General features: G+C 40.3%; 1 protein-coding gene and 1 pseudogene across 5 annotated transcripts in view; one reads left to right on the forward strand and one right to left on the reverse strand.

The window, feature by feature from the left end:
• Window positions 1–23,115, forward strand: part of LOC100967527 (AGBL carboxypeptidase 4) — a 1,457,032-nt gene that overhangs the window by 149,771 nt on the left and 1,284,146 nt on the right. The window lies entirely within an intron of this gene.
• On the reverse strand, window positions 1,103–7,202 carry LOC134728897 (zinc finger protein 135-like; annotated as a pseudogene).

Consider the following 23,115-nt stretch of genomic DNA (forward strand, 5'->3'; position numbering starts at 1 on the left):
TAATTTACATTCCCACCAACAGTTGATAAGCATTCTCTTGTCTCTGCATCGTCAACAACATCTATTATTTTTTTGCTTTTTAATAATAGTCATTCTGACTGGTATAAGATGATATCTCATTGTAGTTTTAATTGCATTTCTGTGATGCTTAATGATGTTGAACATTTTAAAAATATGTTTGGGCCAGGCATGGTGGCTCACGCCTGTAATCCCAGCAATTTGGGAGGCCCAGGCGGGCAGATCACGAGGTCAGGAGATTGAGACCATCCTGGCTAACATGGTGAAACCCCGTCTGTACTAAAAATACAAAAAATTAGCCGGGCGAGGTGGCGGGCGCCTATAGTCCCAGCTACTCGGGAGGCTGAGGCAGGAGAATGGCATGAACCTGGCAGGTGGAGCCTGCAGTGAGCCGAGATTGCGCCACTGCACTCCAGCCTGGGTGACAGAGCGAGACTCCATCTCAAAAAAAAAAAAAAAAAAAACAAGTTTATTTGCCATTTGTAATGTTCTTTTTTTTAAAAATATTTATTCATGTCCTTTGCTTATTTTAATGGGGTTATTGATTTTGTTGTGGTTGTTGTTTGAGTTCCTTATAAATTTTGGATATTTGGATATCCACTTTTTTGTGACATTTTTGTAAAAATTGGATAAAATTTGGATATTAGTCCCCTGTCCGATGTATAGTTTGCAGATATTTTCTCCCAATTCTGCATGTTGTCTGTTCATTGTGTTGATTATTTCTTTTGCTGTGTGGAAGCTTTTTAGTTTAATTAAGTCCCATAGATCTATTTTTGTTTTTGTTGCTTATACTTTTGAGGCCTTAGTCATGAATTATTTGCCTAGACCAATGTCCAAAAGAGGTTTCCATAGTTTTTCTTATAGTATTTTTATAGTTTTAGGTCTTACATTTAAGTATTTAATCCATCTTGAGTTGATTTTTGTGTATGCCAAGAGATAGGAGTCTAGTTTCATTCTTCTGCAGGTAGCAATCCAATATTACCAGTACCACTTATTGAAAACAATGTCCTCTTCCCAATGTATGTGTAGTTGGCTGGAGATAGGTGGCTTTATTTCTGGGTTCTCTATTCTTTAATTGATGTTAGTTGTCTATTTTTAAACCAGTACCATGCTGTTTTGGTTAATAAAGCCTTGTAGTATGTGTAATTTGATGCCAGATAATTTGATATCTCCAGCTTTGTTCTTTTTGCTTAGAACTGCTTTGGCTATTTGGGCTCCTTTGGGTACAATATGAATTTTAGGATTGCTTTATCTAGTTCAGTTAAAAATAATGTCAGTATTTTGAGAGGTATTGCATTGAATCTGTAGCTTGCTTTGGGCAGTGTGATCACTTTAACAGTATTAATTCTTCTGCTCCATGAGTATGGGATGTTTTTTCATGTGTTTATGTCATCTATATTTTTTTCATCCGTGTTTTGCAGTTTTTCTAGTAGAAATCTTTCATCTCCTTGGTTACATGTATTCCTAGATATTTTATTTTTTTGTAGTTATTGTAAATGGGGTTGCCTCCTTGAGTTGTTTCTCAGCTTGGTCATACACCTATCATGTAACCACAAAGATTGAAATTAAAATATTTAATAGGTGTATATATTTATGGAGTACATGAGATACTTCTTTCCTTCAGTGGATTGTCTCTTCACTTTTGTATTAGTCTGTTTCCACCCTGTTGATAAAGACATATGTTTCTCATGTGTATGATTGGGTCAAATCTAGAAAGGGATGAGCTATGTCTTAAGGTCTTCCTATGTCCCCAGCACATGTGGAGTGGGTTTATCCAGTGTGAGTTCTCTGGTGCTTGGTAAGGGAGGTGCTGTGTGTAAAGGTCTTTCCATAGTCCCTGCATGCATATGGCTTCTCTCCTGTGTGGATCCTCCAGTGCTGTGTGAGGTGGGTGCTCTGCCTAAAGGACTTTCCACAATCGTGACACTCATAAGGCTTTTCCCCAGTGTGTGTCCTTTTGTGCTGGCTGAGCGAGGAGCTGTGGTTGAAGGATTTCCCACACTTATTGAACCCATAGGGCTTTTCCTTGGTATGAATCCTCTGGTGTTCGATGAGAAGGGAGCTCTGGCTACACTGGTTACATTCATAGGGTTTCTCTCCTGTGTGGATCCTCTGATGCTGAATGAGGGGAGCAAGCTGACTGAAGGCTCTGCCACACTGGTTGCATTTGTAGGGCTTCTCCTCAGTGTGGTTTCGCTGATGTTTGGTGAGGGACAAGCTGTGGCTGAATGCCTTGCTACAGTCATTGCATTTGTAGGGCTTCTCCCCTGTGTGGATTTGCTGGTGTGTGAGGTTTGTGCTCTGCCAGAAGGAAGGCCTTCCCACACTGACTGCAGTCAAACGGCTTCTCTCCTGTGTGCATCCGCTCCTGCTGGCTAAGTGAGGAGCTGTGGCTGAAGGTTTTCCCACACTCGTTGCATCCATAGGGCTTCTCTCCCGTGTAAATCCTCTGATGCTCAGTCAGGAATGTGCTCTGGCTGAAGGCTTTCCCACACTCACTGCACTCACAGGGCTTTTCTCCTGTGTGGGTCCTCTGGTGCTGAATCAGTGGTGTGATCTGGGTGAAGGCTTTTCCACACTCATGGCACTCGTAGGGCTTCTCCCCTGTGTGGATTTGCTGGTGTTTGGTCAAGGACTAGCTATGGCTCAAGGCCTTGCCACACTCACCACACTGATAGGGTTTCTCCCCAGTGTGGATTCGCAGGTGCTGGGTGAGGTGGACGCTTTGCTGGAAGGCTTTCCCACACTTGTTGCGCTCATAGGGCTTCTCGTTTGTGTGAGTTCACTTGTGTTGGCTAAAGGAGGACATAAAACTGAAGGATTTCCCACATACACTGCACTCATAGGGCTTCTTGCCTGTGTGAGTTCTCTGGTGCTGGATCAGTGGGGCAATTTGGTTGAAGGTCCCCCACCACTGAATGCATTTATAGGGTTTCTCCCCAGTGTGGATTCTCTGGTGTTTGGTAAGTGCCGAGCTGTTTCGGAAGATTTTTCCTCATTTGTGACATTCATAAGGTCTCTGTCCTGTGTGCGTACGGTGGTGTTGGGTAAGTGCTGAGCTGTGACTAAAGGCCTTTCCGCATTCCTGACATTTGTAGGGTTTCTCTTTTACATAGGTTTTCTGTAGAGCATTTAGGTCTGGCTTCTCCCTTTTTCCACGTGTTCCCCACGTGTGGGGGCCTTGTTGTTCAGGAGTCATTGGTTGATGTAGGAAATCAGGGTTCAGACTTGTTTTCCCCAAACCCATTCCTCTGCCACTGCTCCTGAACAGGCATCTTCAAAGGCATCAAGGCCGCCAGCACTGCCAGGCTCTCTAGGCTCTCACATCTCCATTCCCAGTGGCCCACAGTGTCTTCACCCCTGCAGTACCACAGACCATCCCACAGGAATCTTTCTACCAAGATGACATTGTTGGATATTTCTTCAGAGATACTTTGCTTTAGAACTGACAGTTTGACTTTGGGTCTAGTTTCCAAGTCTGAAAGAAGCAAAAACTGGAAATGTCCCTTAATCTCTGTTCCAGGGCAAAAGAGTTTGTGGTGAGATGGGAAGAGGAAGGATGAAACTAATGATTTTGAAATGTTCAAGGTGCAAGTGGCTTTGACTATTTAAAAATATAGTTTTGCAAACCAGGAAAGGAAGAGAGAGAGGGAAAAACAGAATAAGGAAGAGGAAAATAAGGAATAAGGAAAGGAAGAGGAAAGAACAGAATAAGGAAAGGAAGAGGAGAGGAAGGAAAAAACAGTTGGCACAAGGAATATGGGTGGAGTCTGTGAGGGGAGCACAGAGGAGGGTGCAGAGGGGATGCCCAGGAGAGAGCACTCAGATGCACAGATGCACTGGACTTGGAAGGAGCAATGTGGCAGCCAGGCCCCAGCTACAGTGGCCTCCATGATGCCAGGTGGCAACAGAGAAAAAGGTGCTGCATGGGGAAAGTCTGCTGACACCCAGCTTCTTCCTGGCAGCATATGCTGTTGTGCCATCTCACTCTAGATGTAAAGGAGCCTATCTGCTTCCCACAAACAGGAATAGCTGCAACATGCATCACTAGGAGGAAGATAAATGACCCTTGGTGTATTAAAGTACTTTGATCTGCCTTATTTTGTCTGTTTCACTAAATGGGAACCCCCTGAGAGTAGGAGTTTCTGTCCACCTTGCTCACCACTGTATCTCTATCCCATAGCAAGACCTCAATATACATGCTTAATGAATGAACAAATGCACTCCTTCCTCCTGCTTCCTGGCAGGACTCCCTTTTTGCCCTGCTACCCAGCCATCTCTGCACAGCCATGACCTGGGTGCATGCTGCCCCTACCCTGACCCCACAGTGGCCTAGAGGGGTGATGTGGGTACCTTCCCCATATTGTTATACTTCAGTGAAAAGTTCAATTTTTTAAAAAAAGGTAAGCCAGGGGTGACTGGCAGAATAGTGGCTTCCCAAGATGCCCACATCTTAACCCTAGAACCTGTATGTTTCCAATTATATGGGAGGGAGGAATTAACATTGCTAATCAGCTGACATTAAGATAGAGAAATTATACTGGATTATCTGAGTGGACCTGTGTAATCACAAGTGTCCTTAAATGTGGAAAAGAGGCAGAAGGGTCACAGTCAGAGTGAATAAGATGTGAGACTTGACCACCCCTTACTGACTGTGAAGATGGACAAGGCCATAGCCAATGAATGTGGGTGCCTCTAGAAGCTGAAAATTGCAAATAAATGGATTCTTAGCCAGGCACAGGGCCTCATGCCTGTAATCTTAACACTTTGGGCAGCCACGGCAGGAGGACTGCCTGAGCCTGGGAGTTCAAGACATGCCTGGGCAAAATGCTGAGTCCCCATCTCCACACACACACACACACACACACACACACAAAATTAGCTAGGCATGGTGACACACACCTGCAGTCCCAGCTACTCAGGAGGCCGAGGCAGGAGGATCACCCGAGCCCAGAAGGTTGAGGTTGCTGTGAACCATGCTCATACCACTGCACTCTAGCCTGGGCAAGAGAGCAACACCCTGTCTCTTAAAAAGCAAAAAGGAAATAAAGAAAGAAATGGATTCTTTCTTTCCCTAGAGCCTCCAAAAGGAATGATGCCCTGCTGACATCTTTATTATAGCCCAGTGAGACCGATTTTGAACTTCTGATCTCCAGAGCTTTAAGATAATTCGCTTTGCTTTATGCTACGAAGTTTGTAGTATTGTTGACCCTTGAACAATGAGGGAGCTAAGGACACTGACCCCAGTGCAATAGAAAATCTGTGTATAGCTTTTGACTCCCCCCAAACTTAACTATTAATAGTTTACTGTTGACCATACTGATAAAATCAATAGTTAACACTTCTTTTGAGACGTGATCTCACTCTGTCACCCAGGCTGGAGCACAGTGGCACGATCTTGGCTCACTGCAACCTCCGCCTCTTGGGTTCAAGCAATTCTCCTGCCTCAGCCTCATGAGCAGCCGGGACCACAGGCACGCGCCACCACGTCCAGCCAGTTTTTTGTTTGTTGTTGTTGTTTTTTTTGTAGAGATGGGGTTTCACCATTTTGGCCAGGTCTTGAACTCCTGACCTCAAATGATCCACCTGCCTCGGCCTCCCAGAGTGCTGGGACCATAGGTGTGAGCCACTGCCCCCAGCCCTTAGTTAACACATATTTTGTATATGTATTATATAATATATTAAAGTAATCTAGAGAAAAGAAGATGCTATTAAAAATCATAAGGAAGAGAAAATATATTTACTATGCATTAAATGGATGTGGATCACCATAAAGATCTTCATCCTCATTGTCTTCACTGTGAGTAGGCTGAGGAGGAGTAGGAGGAGGGGTTGGTCTTGCTGTCTCAGAGGGGGCTGAGGCAGAAGAAAATCCATGTATAAATGGACCCACACAGTTCAAACTCATGTTGTTCAAGGGTCAATTGTATCTTGTTGCAGGAGAAGCAACAGGAAGCTAATAAACTGGGTAAGTGCTGACTGTTATTGATGTGGAGGGACCCTAATGTGACCCTCTCCCACATTGGCCATTCCTCCTGGACTCTGGTGACAGGCCACTCTTCCCACCTGATGCCAATGGGAAATTTCCTGTCAGTGGGCTGGGATATCTCTGCTACCTATCAATCACCCTACAGGCACATGTCAGGGCCCAGCCTGGATCCACTGTCCCACAGACATATGAATTATAAACAATTATTTGGTTTAAGCCACTGAGGTCAGAGTGCTTTTACTATGCGAGAACTGACTGATGCATCACTTCAGGCCTTTGCACCTGCTGTTTCCTCTGCCTGAAATACTAGTATTCTCTCAGACTGCCTCATGGCTCAGGCTTCAAGTCACATGTCACCTCCTTAGAGAGGCTATCCCTCATCTCTTTGCTAAAGTCTCCTCACCCCCATCCTAGTCTACCTCATCACTCATTTTCATTTTCTCAGCATTCATCACAATCTGTAATCATCCAACTCATTTTATTATTATTATTGTTTTACCGATTTATTGTTTGTCTCCCCCACTCCCTCACCAAGAATGTAAATTCAGTGGAGATGAGGACTTGGTGTCATCACTCACAGCAAAATGGGTGCTTGGTAAATCTTCACTAAGACTGAGTAGTAAATTTGCTGTGAAGAATTAAGACTGAGTAGTAAATTTGCTCTGAAGAATTAGAGAGCACATGCAGACAGAGAAACCAGGGAGCAAGCATGGACAGGCTTCTCTCAGCCCTGAAGGGCTCCCATCTCACCTGGGTACATGCCTTGGGGAACTCCAGAGTCCACCGCCCATGGCTCTGCCTCTTGCTCCAGCAGGGAGGTGATGTTTGGCTTTGGTAACCAATGTCCCACAGAGACCAGAAGCCTGAAGGCGTCCAGCATTACATCATAGTACAGGGCCCTCTGGGCAGGCTCCAGCTGCCTCCACTCCTCCTGGCTGAAGTCCAGCACCATGTCCTCAAAGGTCACATGCTCCTCCAATGCAGTGTGGGCGGTCCTTTCAGAGGCAGAGGCTGTGGTTGGGGAGCTTGGCGCGGACTTCAGGAGGTCGGGCATGCAGGTAGAGGCCAGGCATGTGTAGAGGCTGGGCACAAGGAGGAGGCTGCACGTGAATATGGGCTGGGTGCAAAGAGGAGGCCGGGTGTGAAGAGGAGACTGTGTGCAAGGAGGAGGCCAGGTACGAGGTGGAGGACACGCTCGAGGAGGCCAAGATTCTCACTGGGTCTGTGGAGACAGGCAGCCCAGGGGTCATGCCCTGGCTTCTGGCAGGAATGGCTGCCCCTGCTCCGCCTGACTGTGAGACAAAGGCCGTGGTGCCGGTGGGATTTTTTTTTTTTATCACATTGTCAGACTGCAAATTTTCTGAACTTTTATGCTCTGCTTCCCTTATAAAACTGAATGCCTTTAACAGCACCCAAGTCACCTCTTGTATGCTTTGCCACTTAGAAATTTCTTCTGCCTCTATTTTCTATTCTGTTCCATTGATCTCTGTATCCATTTTAGTACCAGCACCATACTGTTTTGGTTACTGTAGCCTTAGAGTATAGTTTGAAGTTAGATAGTATGATTTCTCCAGCCTTGTTCTTTTTTCTTAGGATTACTTTGGGTATTTGGACTCTTTTTTGGTTCCATATGAATTTTACGATTTTTTTCTAATTCTGTGAAAAATGATGTTGGTAATTTGGTTGAAATAACATTGAATTTATAAGTTGTTTTGGACAGTATGGCCATGTTAATGATACTGATAGTTCCAATCAATGAGCATGGTATGTCTTTCCATTTATTTGTGTCATCTCTGATTTCTTTCAGCAGTGTTTTGTAGTTGCCTCAGTTAACCAGTTGTTTAAGCTGTAGTCCTGTGTATTTCATTTTTTTGTAGCTAGTGTATAATAAATGGAATTGTGTTCTGGATTTGATTCCCATTCTGGATGCTTATTGGTGTATAGAGATGCTACTGATTTTTGTATGTTGATATTGTGAAACCTTGATAAAATAGTTTGTCAGTTTTAAGAGCCCTTTGCTGGAGTCTCTAGGGTTTTCTAAGTATACAGTCATATTGCAAGTGACAAGACATAGTTTAACTTCTTCTGTTCCTGTTTGGATGCCTCTTATTGCTTTCTCTTGCCTGACTGCTTTGGCTAGGACTTCTAGTACTGTGTAAAATAAGAGTGGTGAGAGTGGGCATCCTTGTCTTGTTCCATTTCTTAATGTGAATGCTTCTGGCTTATTCCTATTCAGTATGGTGTTGGCTATAGGTTTGCCAGAGATGGCTCTTATTATGTTGAGGTATGTCTGTTTGATAACAAGTCTGCCTGTTGAGGGTTTTTATCATGAAGGGATATTGGATTTTATGGAAAACTTTTTCTTTCTCTATTGAGATGGTCATATGATTTTTGCTTTTAATTCTGTTCATGTGGTAGATAACACTTATTGACTTCATCCTGGGAATAAAGCCTGCTTGATTGTGGTGAATTAGCTTTTTGATGGGCTGTTGGATTCAGTTTTCTAGTATTTCATTGAGAATTTTTGTGTCTGCATTCACTGGCGATATTGACCTGAAGTTTCCTTTCTTTGTCATGTCTGTCTGTGCCAGTTTTTGGTACTAGGCTGAGAGTGGCTTCGTAGAATGAGTTAGGGAGGAGTCCCTCCTTCTCAGTTTTTTGGAATAGTTTCACTAGGATTGATACTAGTTATTAAATCTATACAAACCATCAATGAAACCATGGGTTCATTTTTTGAAAGAGTAAACAAGATTGATAGACTGCTAGCTAGATAAACAAAGAAAAAAATATCCACTTAAGTACAATCAGGAATGACAAATACAACATTACAACTATTCCCACAGAAATACAAAAATCCCCAGAGACTACTATGAACAACTTTATGTAAACCAATTAGAAAGTGCAGAGTAAATGGTTAAATTCCTGGAAGCACACTATGTCCCAAGATTGAATCAGAAAGAGATTGAAATTCTGAATAGACCAATATTGAGTTCTGAAACTGAATCAATAATAAAAAGACTACCAACCAAAAAAAAACCCTGGACCAGACATATTTATAGCCAAATTCTACCAAATGTACCTATGTCCACACTCAGAATCTGGCTTGTATGTATCTCCCTGTTTGTTGGGTTCCTCTCTATAATCTCACCCTTTATCACAGCTCTGTCTTGTGGATCCTCCTGAATTATATGTATTGCTGCCCTGTTTGTTTTACTACCCCAAAATTTTTGTCCTGACCAGTGGGTTTAGCTTCTTGTCCCTCGTGGAATTTCCCTAATAGAATTATAATAGGAGAAAGTATTGTACAATGCATTCTTGTTTCCCTCTTTTTGTAATTAAATGGATGATTGTAATATATCACAACACCTAAATGTATGAGGATAATATCTCACAACTGTTTTAACCGTGTAGCTTCTATCCTATATAAGGTCCTCAACATGGGTCCCCTTGGACTTGTACAACAGCTTTCTAACTACTCCACCTCTCTCTGGTCCATGCTCCACTATGCAACCAAAGTTAAAATGCAAATAATCTGATTATATTACATTATTCCTCAAAATCTGTCATGGCTCCCCATTGTTTTCAGGATAAAATCCAAATGCTTTCATTTGATGACCTCTTTAACATGAGATCTGATAGAAATTTCATTTTTACTAATACTGTTACTTTATGCCAGAACATGCCACCTTATAAGGCCATTATCTCATTTAGAGAAAAAATAGGACATTTAGGAGGAAAAAAGCATGGTTATTAAATATAAAGGAGAGTTTCACTATGTCTAGAAATTCTGCTGGAGAAATATTGGTAACTCTGTAACTGTAGACCAAAAATTTAATTCTGTTCCTTGTTTCTGACTCATAATTGAAACAAATCTGAACTTCTATTATAATATAGTTTTAATTTGTTTATAAGATTACTGACCTCCTTACTGAATTATATTTTGATATAGCAGTTATGTATCTACTGGTATATATTTTTCTTTCCTATTTTCTCTACTTTCTTAACAAGGAGGAATTGAAATATTTCATTCCCAAATAATTTTCCTCTAAGAATGATGGTATTTTCTATAGTAACAGCTAAACTTAAAGGCCTTGGAAAGCACAATTGAAGAAATATGAACTGGGCATATTGAAACCTGTTTGCATGCCTCTTCAACTGCTCTTTTCAAGTAATCTGAGAAACAGCTTTGAAGGGGACTTACGATGCACATAAACCACCCTCTTATGCTTTAGTAGTAAAATAATCACAAAAGGAGACACATCATCTTATTAAATATGGTTGAGTTTTTTTTAAATAACAATTTAAGGTACCACTAGAATGATTATAGTATGTGTATGTATTAGTGTAAATTCTAAGACATAATTTTTCTAGTGATAACCAGAACATGATAATTTTCAGTTAAAATTTACTTTTTACTTACTGTTATTGCTTCCCATTTGTAAATAACACTTGAAGAAATATTAACTAGCAAACTAGAATGTTATCTATGTTTTTATTCTTCATGCTCCATAAAATAATAATATTTTTATAATATACTTCAGTATTGAAAAATCTGTACAAATTATGGGTTATCATACAGCTTTCAAATTGAGTTGGCATCTGAAGGTTTAGGAATATCTTGTGCAGGTCATTTGACTATTTGCAATTAATTCCATTTTCCACCTTTGCTCTGTAGTGTTAGGGACAAAATTCTGAAAATCACATTTCCCAGGCTTCGTTGTCAACTGGCTTCTAGCTACCTCAGCTATGAGGAACCTCTTGCAGGTGTCTGTAGGGCAGGAAGAAGGAAGAAGCCTAGGTATTTCTTTTTCTTTCTCTTTTGGGTGGCATCTCCAGCAGTGGCTACACCTACATTCATGGTTTTGCCAAACAACTCCTTTCTTGTGATATCATCATTGTTGGATAGCCGGAGCTCTCAGGATATCAATAGCTTTTGTCTTTGCCCTTCTGTCTATGAGTACACTAGACACTTCTCACTGTTGTTAATCTCTGTGTTATTTTTTCCCACTCTCCCCATTTGGCCTTTTGGCTTTCCCAATAGTTGAGCAACTAGTTTCCCATAGTAAATTCCTTTTATTGAACTACCTGGCATGAGCTCTTTCACTGACCCATTTTTGATTCATTCCTGAATGTTGAGGGCAAGAAACCTTTCTCATTGATTCCCTGGGGTTACTATAAATGATGGGGTTGGATCTTCACTCACCACCTTCTGCTTCCAATAGCTCAGGGCTATAGTAGTTGGCATGATTTGCTAAACCTTAGGAGAAGCTATTTTTTTGTTTGTTTGTTTTGAGATGGAGTCTTACTCTGTCGCCCAGGCTGGAGTGCAGTGGCACGATCTCAGCTTACTGCAAGCTCTGCCTCTCAGGTTCATGCCATTCTCCTGCCTCAGCCTCCCGAGTAGCTGGAACTACAGGTGCCTGCCACCACACTTGGCTAATTTTTTGTATTTTTAGTAGAGACGGGGTTTCACTGTGTTAGCCAGGATGGTCCGATCTCCTGACCTCGTGATCCACCTGCCTTGGCCTCCCAAAGTGCTGGGATTACAGGTGTGAGCCACCGCATCTGGCCAGGAGAAGCTCTGTTTTAATTGTCATAGTTGACACTAATGGAGCAGTGTGTTGCCAACCTTGCAATTTACTGACCTAGGTCATGCTTAATTATTTCATACCACCTTGGTGAATTATGTTCGTGACCAGTTTTTAACATTTTAAAATGGAGTTTATGTATACAGACTTAAGGGCTACACAGATTTTGGAAAGAGTGTTCTGGTCCCCTCACAGTATAAACAAAGCTGCCAGGAAGTTTGAACTGGTTGGAGCCAATCGCAGCTCAGCAAAGTGGCTATAGCCAGACTGCATCTCTAGAATCCTCCTCTCTGGGCAGGGCATCTCTGAAAGAAAGGCCGAAGTCCCAGTCAGGGGCTTATAGATAAAACTCCCATCTCCCTTGGACAGAGCACCTGGGGGGAAGGGGCGGCTGTGGGCGCAGCTTCAACAGACTCAAACGTTCCTGCTTGCAGGCTCTGAAGATAGCAGTGGATCCTCCAGCACAGTGCTTGAGCTCTGCTAAGGGGCAGACTGCCTCCTCAAGTAAGTTCCTGACACCCATGACTCCTGATGGGGAGACACCTCATACAGGAGAGCTCCGTTTGGCATCTGGCAGGTGCCTTTCTGGAACGAAGCTTCCTGAGGAAAGAGCAAGCAGCAATCTTAGCTGTTCTGCAGCCTCCGCTGGTGATACTCAGGCAAACGGGTCTGGAGTGGACCTTCAGCAAACTCTAGCAGACCTACAGCAGAGGGGTCTGACTCTTAAAAGGAAAACTAACAAACAGAAAGGAATAGCATCAACATCAACAAAAAGGACATCCACACAACAACCCCATCCTAAGGTCACCAACGTCAAAGACCAAAGGTAGATAAATACACGAAGATGAGGAAAAACCAGTGTAAAAAGGCTGAAAATTCCAAAAACCAGAACACCTCTTCTCCTCCAAAGGATCATAACTCCTCGCCAGCAAGGGAACAAAACTAGACAGAGAATGAGTTTGATGAATTGACAGAAGTAGGCTTCAGAAGGTGGGTAATAGCAAACTCCTCTGAGCTAAAGGAGCATGTTCTAACCCAATGCAAGGAAGCTAAGACTCTTGCAAAAAGGACAGAGGAATTGCTAAGTAGAATAATCAGTTTAGAGAAGAACATAAATGACCTGATGGAGCTGAAAAACACAGGATGAGAACTTTGTGAAGCATACACAAGTATCAATAGATGAATTGATCAAGCGGAAAAAGAATATCAGAGATTGAAGATCAACTTAATGAAATAAACCATGAAGACAATATTAGAGAAAAAGAATGAAAAGGAATGAACAAAGCCTCCAAGAAACATGGGACTATGTGAAAAGACCAAACCTGTGTTTGATTGGTATACCTGAAAGTGATAGGGAGAATGGAACCAAGTTGGAAAACACACTTCAGGATATTATTCAGGAGAACTTCCCAACCTAGCAAGACAGGCCAGTATTCAAATTAGGAAATACAGAGAACACCACAAAGATACCCCTTGAGAAGAGCAACCCCAAGAAACATAATCGTCAGATTTACTAAGGTTAAAATAAAGGAAAAAATGTTAAGGGCAGCCAGAGAGAAAGGTTGGGTTACCCACAGAGGGAAGCCCATCAGACTAACAGCAGATCTCTCTGCAGAAATCCTAGAAGCCAGAACCAGAAGAGGGTGGGGGCCAATATTCAACATTCTTAAAGAAAAGAATTTTTAACCCAGAATTTCATATCCAGTCAAACTAAGCTTCATAAGTGAAGGAGAAATAAAATCCTCTACAGATAAGCAAATGCTGAGAGATTTTGTCACCACCAGGCCTGCCTTACAAGAGCTCGTGAAGGAAGCACTAAATATGGAAAGGAAAAACTGGTACCAGCCACTGCAAAAACATAGCAAATTGTAAAGACCATTGACACTATGAAGAAACTGCATCAACTAATGGGCAAAATAACCAGGTAGCATCATAATGACAGGATCAACCTCACACATAGCAATGTTAACCTGAAATGCAAATGGGCTAAATGTCTCAATTAAAAGACACAGACTGGCAAGTTGGATAAAGAGTCAACACCTATCAGTGTGCTGTATTCAGGAGACCCGTCTCACATGCAAAGACACACATAGGCTCAAAATAAAGGGATGGAGGAATATTTACCAAGCAAATGGATAGGAAAAAAAAGCAGGGGTTGCAATCCCAGTCCCAGAAAAAACAGACTTTAAACCAACAAAGATCAAAAAAGACAAAGAAGAGTAATACATAATGGTAAAGGGATCAATGCGACAAGAAGAGCTAACTATCCTAAATACATATGCACCCAATATAGGAGCACTAAGATTCATGAAGCAAGTTCTTAGAGACCTACAAAGAGATGTAGCCTCCCACACAATAATAGTGGGAGCCTTCAACACCTCACTGTCAATATTAGACAGATCAACAGACAGAAAATTAACAAGGATATTCAGGACTTGAACTCAGCTCTTGACCAAGTGGACCTAATAGACATCGACAGAACTCTCCACCCCAAATCAATAGAATATACATTCTTCTCCCCACCATATCACACTTGTTATAAAATTGACTACATAATTGGAAGTAAAACATTCCTCAGCAAATGCAAAAGAATGGAAATTATAACAAACATTCTCTCAAACCACAGTGTAATCAAATTAGAACTCAGGATTAAGAAACTCACTCAAAACCACACAGCTATATGGAAACTGAACAACCTGCTCCTGAATGACTACAGAGTAAATAATGAAATTAAGGCAGAAATAAATAAGTTCTTTGAAACCAATGAGAAAAAAGAGATAATGTACCAGAATCTCCAAGACACAGTTAAAGCAGTGTTTAGAGGGAAATTTATACCACTAAATGCCCACAGAAGAAAGTGGGAAAGATCTAAAATTGACACCTAACATAACAATTAAAAGAACTAGAGAATCAAAAGAAAACATTTAAAAGCTAACAGAAGACAAGAAATAACTAAGATCAGAGCAGAACTGAAGGAGATCAAGACACAAAAAACCCTTCAATGAATCCAGGAACTGATTTTTTAAAAAGATTAACAGAATAGGTAGACATCTAGCCAGACTAATAAAGAAGAAAAGCAAGACGAATCAAATAGACACAATAATAAATGCTAAAGGGGATATCACCACGGATCCCACAGAAATACAAACTACCATTGGAGAATACCATAAACACTTCTTCGCAAATAAATTAGAATATCTAGAAGAAATGGATAAATTCCTGGACACATACACCCTCCCAAGACTAAACCAGGAGGAAGTTGAATCCCTGAATAGACCAATAAGAGGTTCTGAAATTGAGGCAATAATTAATAATGTACCAACCAAAAAAGCCTAGGAACAGACAGATTCACTGCTGAATTCTACCAGAGGTACAAAGAGTAGCTGGTACCATTCCTTCTGAAACTATTCCAAACAATAGAAAAAGAAGGACTCCTTCTTAACTCATTTTATCAGGCCATCATAATCCTGATACCAAAACCTGGCAGAGACACAACAAAGAAAGAAAATTTCAGGCCAATATCCCTGATGAACATCGATGCGAAAATCCTCAATAAAATCCTAGCAAACTGAATCCAGAGGCACAAAGAGGAAGTCAAATTGTCCCTGTTTGCAGATGACATGATTGTATATCTAGAAAACCCCATTGTCTCAGCCCAAAATCTCCTTAAGCTGATAAGCAACTTCAGCAAAGTCTCAGGATACAAAATCAATGTACAAAAATCACAAGCATTCTTATACACCAATAACAGACAAACAGAGAGCCAAATCATGAGTGAACTCCCATTCACAATTGCTTCAAAGAGAATAAAATACCTAGGAATCCAACTTACAATGGACGTGAAGGACCTCTTCAAGGAGAACTACAAACCACTGCTCAATGAAATTAAAGAAGATACAAAGAAATGGAAGAACATTCCATGCTCATGGGTAGGAAGAATCAATATCGTGAAAATGGCCATACTGCCCAAGGTAATTTATAGATTCAATGCCATCCCCATCAAGCTACCAATGACTTTCTTCACAGAATTGGAAAAAACTACTTTAAAGTTCATATGGCACCAAAAAAGAGCCCGCATCGCCAAGTCAATCCTAAGCCAAAAGAACAAAGCTGGAGGCATCATGCTACCTGACTTCAAACTATACTACAAGGCTACAGTAACCAAAACAGCATGGTACTGGTACCAAAACAGAGATATAGATCAATGGAACAGAACAGAGCCCTCAGAAATAACGCTGCATATCTACAACTATCTGATCTTTGACAAACCTGAGAAAAACAAGCAATGGGGAAAGGATTCCCTATTAAATAAATGGTGCTTGGAAAACTGGCTAGCCATATGTAGAAAGCTGAAATTGGATCCCTTCCTTACACCTTATACAAAAATTAATTCAAGATGGATTAAAGACTTAAACGTTAGACCTAAAACCATAAAAACCCTAGAAGAAAACCTAGGCATTACCATTCAGGACATAGGCACGGGCAAGGACTTCATGTCTAAAACACCAAAAGCAATGGCAACAAAAGCCAAAATTGACAAATGGGATCTAATTAAACTAAAGAGCTTCTGCACAGCATAAGAAACTACCATCAGGGTGAACAGGCAACCTACAAAATGGGAGAAAATTTTTGCAACCTACTCATCTGACAAAGGGCTAATATCCAGAATCTACAATGAACTCAAACACATTTACAAGAAAAAAACAAACAACCCCATCAAAAAGTGGGTGAAGGACATGAACAGACACTTCTCAAAAGAAGACATTTATGCAGCCAAAAAACACATGAAAAAATGCTCACCATCATTGGCTATCAGAGAAATGCAAATCAAAACCACAATGAGATACCATCTCACACCAGTTAGAATGGCAATCATTAAAAAGTCAGGAAACAACAGGTGCTGGAGAGGATGTGGAGAAATAGGAACACTTTTACACTGTTGGTGGGACTGTGAACTAGTTCAACCATTGTGGAAGTCGGTGTGGCGATTCCTCAGGGATCTAGAACTAGAAATACCATTTGACCCAGCCATCCCATTACTGGGTATATACCCAAAGGACTATAAATCATGCTGCTATAAAGACACATGCACACGTATGTTTATTGCAGCACTATTCACAATAGCAAAGACTTGGAACCAACCCAAATGTCCAACAATGATAGACTGGATTAAGAAAATGTGGCACATATACACCATAGAATACTATGCAGCCATAAAAAATGATGAGTTCATGTCCTTTGTAGGGACATGGATGAAATTGGAAATCATCATTCTCAGTAAACTATCGCAAGAACAAAAAACCAAACACCGCATATTCTCACTCATAGGTGGGAATTGAACAATGAGAACACATGGACACAGGAAGGGGAACATCACACTCTGGGGACTGCTGTGGGGTGGGGGAAGGGGGGAGGGATAGCATTAGGAGATATACCTAATGCTAAATGACGAGTTAATGGGTGCAGCACACCAGCATGGCACATGTATACATATGTAACTAACCTGCACATTGTGCACATGTACCCTAAAAGTTAAAGTATAATAATAATAAAATTAAATTAAAAAAAAAAAGCTTATCCACCACGATCTAGTCAGCTTCATCCCTGGGATGCAAGGCTGGTTCAACATATGCAAATTAATAAATGTAATTCATCACATAAACAGAACCAATGACAACAGCCACAATTATCTCCATAGATGCAGAAAAGGCCTTCAATAAAATTCAACACCCCTTAATGCTAAAAACTCTCAATAAACCAGGTATTGATGGAACATATCTCAAAACAGTAAGAGCTATTTATGACAAACCCACAGCCAGTATCATACTGAATGGGCAAATGCTGGAAGAATTCCCTTTGAAACCAGTACAGGACAAGGATGCCTTCTCTCACCACTCCTATTCAACATATTATTGGAAGTTCTGGCCAGGGCAATTAGGCAAGAGAAAGAAATAAAGGGTATTCAAATATGAAGAGAGGAAGTCTAATTGTCTCTATTTGCATATTGACATGATTGTATATTTAGAAAACTCCATTGTGTCAGCCCCAAATCTCCTTAGTTTGCTGAAGCAACTTCAGCAAAGTCTCAGGATACAAAATCAATATGCAAAAATCACAAGCGTTCCTATACACCAATAATAGACAAACAGAGAGCCAAATCATAAGTGAACTCCCATTCACAATTGCTATAAAGAGAACAAAATACCTAGGAATACAACTTACAAGGGATGTGAAGGACCTCTTCAAGGAGAACTACAAACCACTGCTCAAGGAAATAAGAGAGGACACAAACGAATGGGAAAACATTCCATGCTCATGGATAGGAAGAATCAGTATTGTGAAAATGGCCATACTGCCCAAAGTAATTTATAGATTCAGTGCTATCCCCATCAAACTACCATTGACTTTCTTCACAGAATTAGAAAAAACTACTTTAAATTTCATTTGGAACCAAAAAAGAGTCTGCATAGCCAAGACAATCCCAAGCAAAAAGAACAAAGCTGGAAGCATCAAGCTACCTGACTTCAAAATATATTACAAAGCTACAATAACCGAAACAGCATGGCACTGGTACCAAAACAGATATATAGAGCAACAGAACAGAACAGAGGCCTCAGAAATAACACCACACATCTACAACCATCTGATCTTTGACAAACCTGAGAAAAACAAGCAATGGGGAAAGGATTCCCTATTTAATAAATGGTGTTAGGAAAACTGACTAGCCATATGCAGAAAACTGAAACTGGACCCCTTCCTTACACCTTATACAAAAATTAACTCATGAAGGATTAAAGACTTAAATGTAAGACCTAAAACCATACCAACCCTAGAAGAAAACCTAGGCAATACCATTCAAGACATAGGCATGGGCAAAGACTTCATGACTGAAACACCAAAAGCAATGGCAACAAAAGCCAAAATTGACAAATGGGATCTAATTAAACTAAAGAGCTTCTGCACAGCAAAGGAAACTGTCATCAGTGTGAACAGGCAACTCACAAAATTGGAGAAAAAATTTGCATTCTATCCATCTAATAAAGGGCTAATATCCAGAATCTACAAAGAACTTAAATTTATAAGAAAAAACAACCCCATGAGCAAGTGAGTGAAGGATATGAAGAGACAGCTCTTAAAAGGAGACATTTATTTATGTAGCCAACTAATATATGTAAAAAAAGCTCATCGTCACTGGTCATTAGAGAAATGCAAATCAAAACCATAATGAGATACCACATCATGGCAGTTAGAATGGTGATCATTAAAAAGTCAGGAGATAACATGCTGGAGAGGATGTGGAGAAATAGGAACACTTTTATACTGTTGGTGGGAGTGTAAATTAGTTCAACCATTGTGGAAAACAGTGTGGTGATTCCTCAAGGATCTAGAACCAGAAATACCATTGGACCCAGCAATCCCACTACTGGGTATATACCCGAAGGATTATAAATCATTCTGCTGTAAAGACACATGCACACGTATGTTTATTGCAGCACTGTTCACAATAGCAAAGACTTGGAACTAACCCAAATGCCCACTAATGATAGGCTGGATAAAGAAAATGTGCACATATACACCATGGAATACTATGCAGACATAAAAAATGGTGAATTCATGTCCTTTGCAGGGACATGGATGAAGCTGGAAACCATCATTCTCAGCAAACTAACACAGGAAGAGAAAAGCAAACAGTGCATATTTTCACTCATTAGTGGGAGTTGAACAATGAGAACACATGGCCTCAGGGAGGGATCATCACACACCAGGGCCTGTTGAGGGGGTGGGGGCCTAGGGGAGGGATAGCATTGGGAGAAATACCTAATATACATGATGAGTTGATGGGTACATCAAACCACCGTGGCACATGTATAAATGTGTAACAAACCTGCACCGTTCCGCACATGTTTTCCAGATCTTAAATTATAATAATAATAAGATTTAATTATGTGTGAGATGATTTTGGAAAGATTTCCAGTAAAAATGGAAATGTCACTATATACCGTTACATGTTTATTTTTTATAGTCTGATTTGTATCCTGGCCACTCCAGCAAGATTGTTCTTTGAAGGGTTGCCAGGGGCATACTGATGTAATTTGATAGTTTTGTTTTAGCTTTTGATTCCTGTGCAACATGACATTTCTGATGATTACTCTTACTTTCCAATACTGTCTTACCCTGGCAGCTGTGATTACAACATCTTCATTCTCCCCCTGTCTCGGACTGACCTATCTTATTTTCCTCCACACATGACCTATAAGGCATTTTCCAAGGTTCAGCTTACGTATCTTTAATCTTTATAAATCTTGAGTACATATCTAATAGTTCATAATCCATCCATCCATCCATTCATCCATCCGTCCATTAAGAATTATTATTGTGCTTAAATATCCTGAATCCATTAATTTATTTTCTGTCTGCCTCCCTTATTCAAGCAGTTAACATATGTTGCTCTTGCTTCCTTCCTTTCTTTCTTTCTTTCTTTTTTTTTTTTTTTTTTGAGACGGAGTCTCACTCTTTCGTCCAGGCTGGACTGCAGTGGCGCTATCTTGGCTCACTGCAAGCTCCGCCTCCCGGGTTCACGCCATTCTCCTGCCTCAGCCTCCCGAGTAGCTGGGACTACAGGTGTCTGCCACCGCGCCCGGCCAATTTTTTGTATTTTTAGTAGAGATGGGTTTCACCGTGTTAGCCAGGATGGTCTTGATCTCCTGACCTCGTGATCCACCCGCCTCGGCCTTCCAAAATACTGGGATTACAGGCGTGAGCCACCGTGCCTGGCCTCTTGCTTCCTTTCACTCAAGTTTCTTCTCCCCCATTATCTATTCTTTACACAGTACTCAGAAATATTCTTAAATATTCAAATCACATCTCATTCTTTCCCTATTTTATACCTTCATTGGCTTCCCATCAGAGTTAGAATATAATGTGAACTTCCTATCCTGACTACAAAGTGATCAGTGACTACTTGGTCTGGCCCTTGACTACTTTTCTGACTTCACCTCATGACATTCTTACTCTTCCCAATAATGCTGTAGCCATAGTGACTTTCTGCCTGTTTCCAGAGCAGGCCATATTTGTTTTTAGGCTGTTTGATTCAGCCAAATTTTTTTTTCTGGAATTCTGATCACCCCCCCACACCATCTTTACTTCTTGGTATTCAGATTTCAGCTTAAATATTGCTTCCTCAGAGAGGCCTTCTGTGATGATCCAAAGCAGCTACCCAGTTTCTCTTTTATAGCATTTTGTTTTCATATGCTACTTGCTTTTTTATTTGTTTATCTGCCTTTCTTACAATAAGAATAGTTACTTTGTCTATTTGCTCTATCTCCAGAGCCTAACGTAGAGTAGGCATTCAATAATTATTTGTTAAATGGATGAATGAAATTATGTGCAGATACTGAAGGTACAAAGATAATAGTAGTAATGAGTTTTTTTTTTTTTTTTTACTGCATTGGTTATTAGCCTTTGTTAGGTAACAGGCATCTGTTCATAAGAATCTAATGAAAGCTATGAACTCCCTTCCAATAAAAATGCAATTATGCACATATTATAACATTTTGTCTAAAAATTAGAAGCTTGTTTGATTTATTGAGTACTTACTCTTTGTTAGACATTTTACTAGTGTCCCTGCTATCTTAGAAATGATGGAATACAGTTTCATTAAGTAATAAGCTCTACATAATTAAGCCCTGGTAAAACGCTTCTCAGAACTATGTGTGGTCAAGAACCAACTTTATTTCTCCCCAGTCTGTCATGGCTCTCTATGTGATCCTACTGTGCATGACTTGTATGATGCTCATGCCAGGTGCAATTTGCCACATGAGTTTGTCAACATTTAAATTTATTTACACCCTATTGAACTAGATAAGTAAACCAATCATAAGTTTGGATGTCAAATGACTGTAAAAGTATCATACTGTACTTAATTGGTAGCAATGTACAACAAACACATTGCAGACCAGCATCAATCTATGGACCAAATTTTGAATAACACTGCCTTGGAAAGTATCATCAGCCTTGAACTCTCTTCAAGGTAGTGATTCTATATTTTAAACTATCCGTAAATTACCTTGGGCAGTATGGCCATTTTCACGATATTGATTCTTCCTACCCATGAGCATGGAATGTTCTTCCATTTGTTTGTATCCTCTTTTATTTCATTGAGCAGTGGTTTGTAGTTCTCCTTGAAGAGGTCCTTCACATCCCTTGTAAGTTGGATTCCTAGGTATTTTATTCTCTTTGAAGCAATTGTGAATGGGAGTTCACTCATGATTTGGCTCTCTGTTTGTCTGTTATTGGTGTATAAGAATGCTTGTGATTTTTGTACATTGATTTTGTATCCTGAGACTTTGCTGAAGTTGCTTATCAGCTTAAGGAGATTTTGGGCTGAGACAATGGGGTTTTCTAGATATACGATCATGTCGTCTGCAAACAGGGACAATTTGACTATCCGATTGTGTCTGTAGCTAGATGTGTATTGATATTTTAAAATGGACAGCTTTCCAAACCAAACTTAGGTTTTAACTTCAAAACAGAAGAGCCCTTTTGACCTTAAAACTTTTTTTTAATTTCAAAAATTCTAATAGCTTTCTAGTCATTCTAGAGTCAGCTTTTGCTTTTCTTTGTCACCCCATCTAATTGCTTATTAAATCCTTTTACTCCATCTTAATGTTTTTCACTGATTTTTTTATTATTACTCTACTTTTTGGGTATTTTTTCCTACTCCCCCAGCTCCCTGAAATTTCATTGCTACTGATATACTGCATATCTCTTTAGGTACTGTGATTTTCAGAGGGCAACAAATCATTGTAATAGTCTAAAATGTTTTTGCTCCAAATGAAAGCACCCCTATTGAGAATTCGTACTCTACCTGTATGATCCTTCTCATGTATGCATTTTCATTTTTATTCTGCTAACCAATATCAAATCCTTATTGTTTTTAACGTTAATTATGATACTCTCTTTGTTTGGTATGTTCTTTTTCAACTTTTATTGAAATCTATCCTCAAAGTCTGTACCCAAACTTACTTTCTCCTATGATATCTGCAGCTGTATATGGCTTTTCCGTCTTCCAGTTTACAATTTCAGTTTTACTAATATTTCTTTTGTGGAACATAGCTTTTCACTGTGCCTGTAAGCATAAACTTCTTGAGGGCAGGAACCATGATTTCTTTTCTTACAATGGCTAGCTCTTAATAGGTGCACAAAACATCCATGGATAAATGAATAAATGACAATTGCTTAAACATAAAATGGTGGGTCCTAAAATAATTGGCAAGTTTATACTCACCCTAAAGCCTTCTTCTTTCATGGATGAGTAAAAACAATTTTCTGTAGTCTTGTCTTCTCCTATTTCTGCCTTCTTTGTCTATACAGGGATACAGTTATTATATAAGAGGAGATCATGAAAACCTGATATGGTTCCTTGCTTTGTCATCAACTCATTCTTATATTTAGCTATTAGATATCCTAAAGGAGCCAAGTGTAGATGTGTTAACTTGACTCAATGCCTTCATCTTAGTC

The sequence above is a fragment of the Pan paniscus genome, chromosome 1 (genome assembly GCF_029289425.2).
Source record: "Pan paniscus chromosome 1, NHGRI_mPanPan1-v2.0_pri, whole genome shotgun sequence".
Classification (NCBI taxonomy): Eukaryota; Metazoa; Chordata; class Mammalia; order Primates; family Hominidae; genus Pan; species Pan paniscus.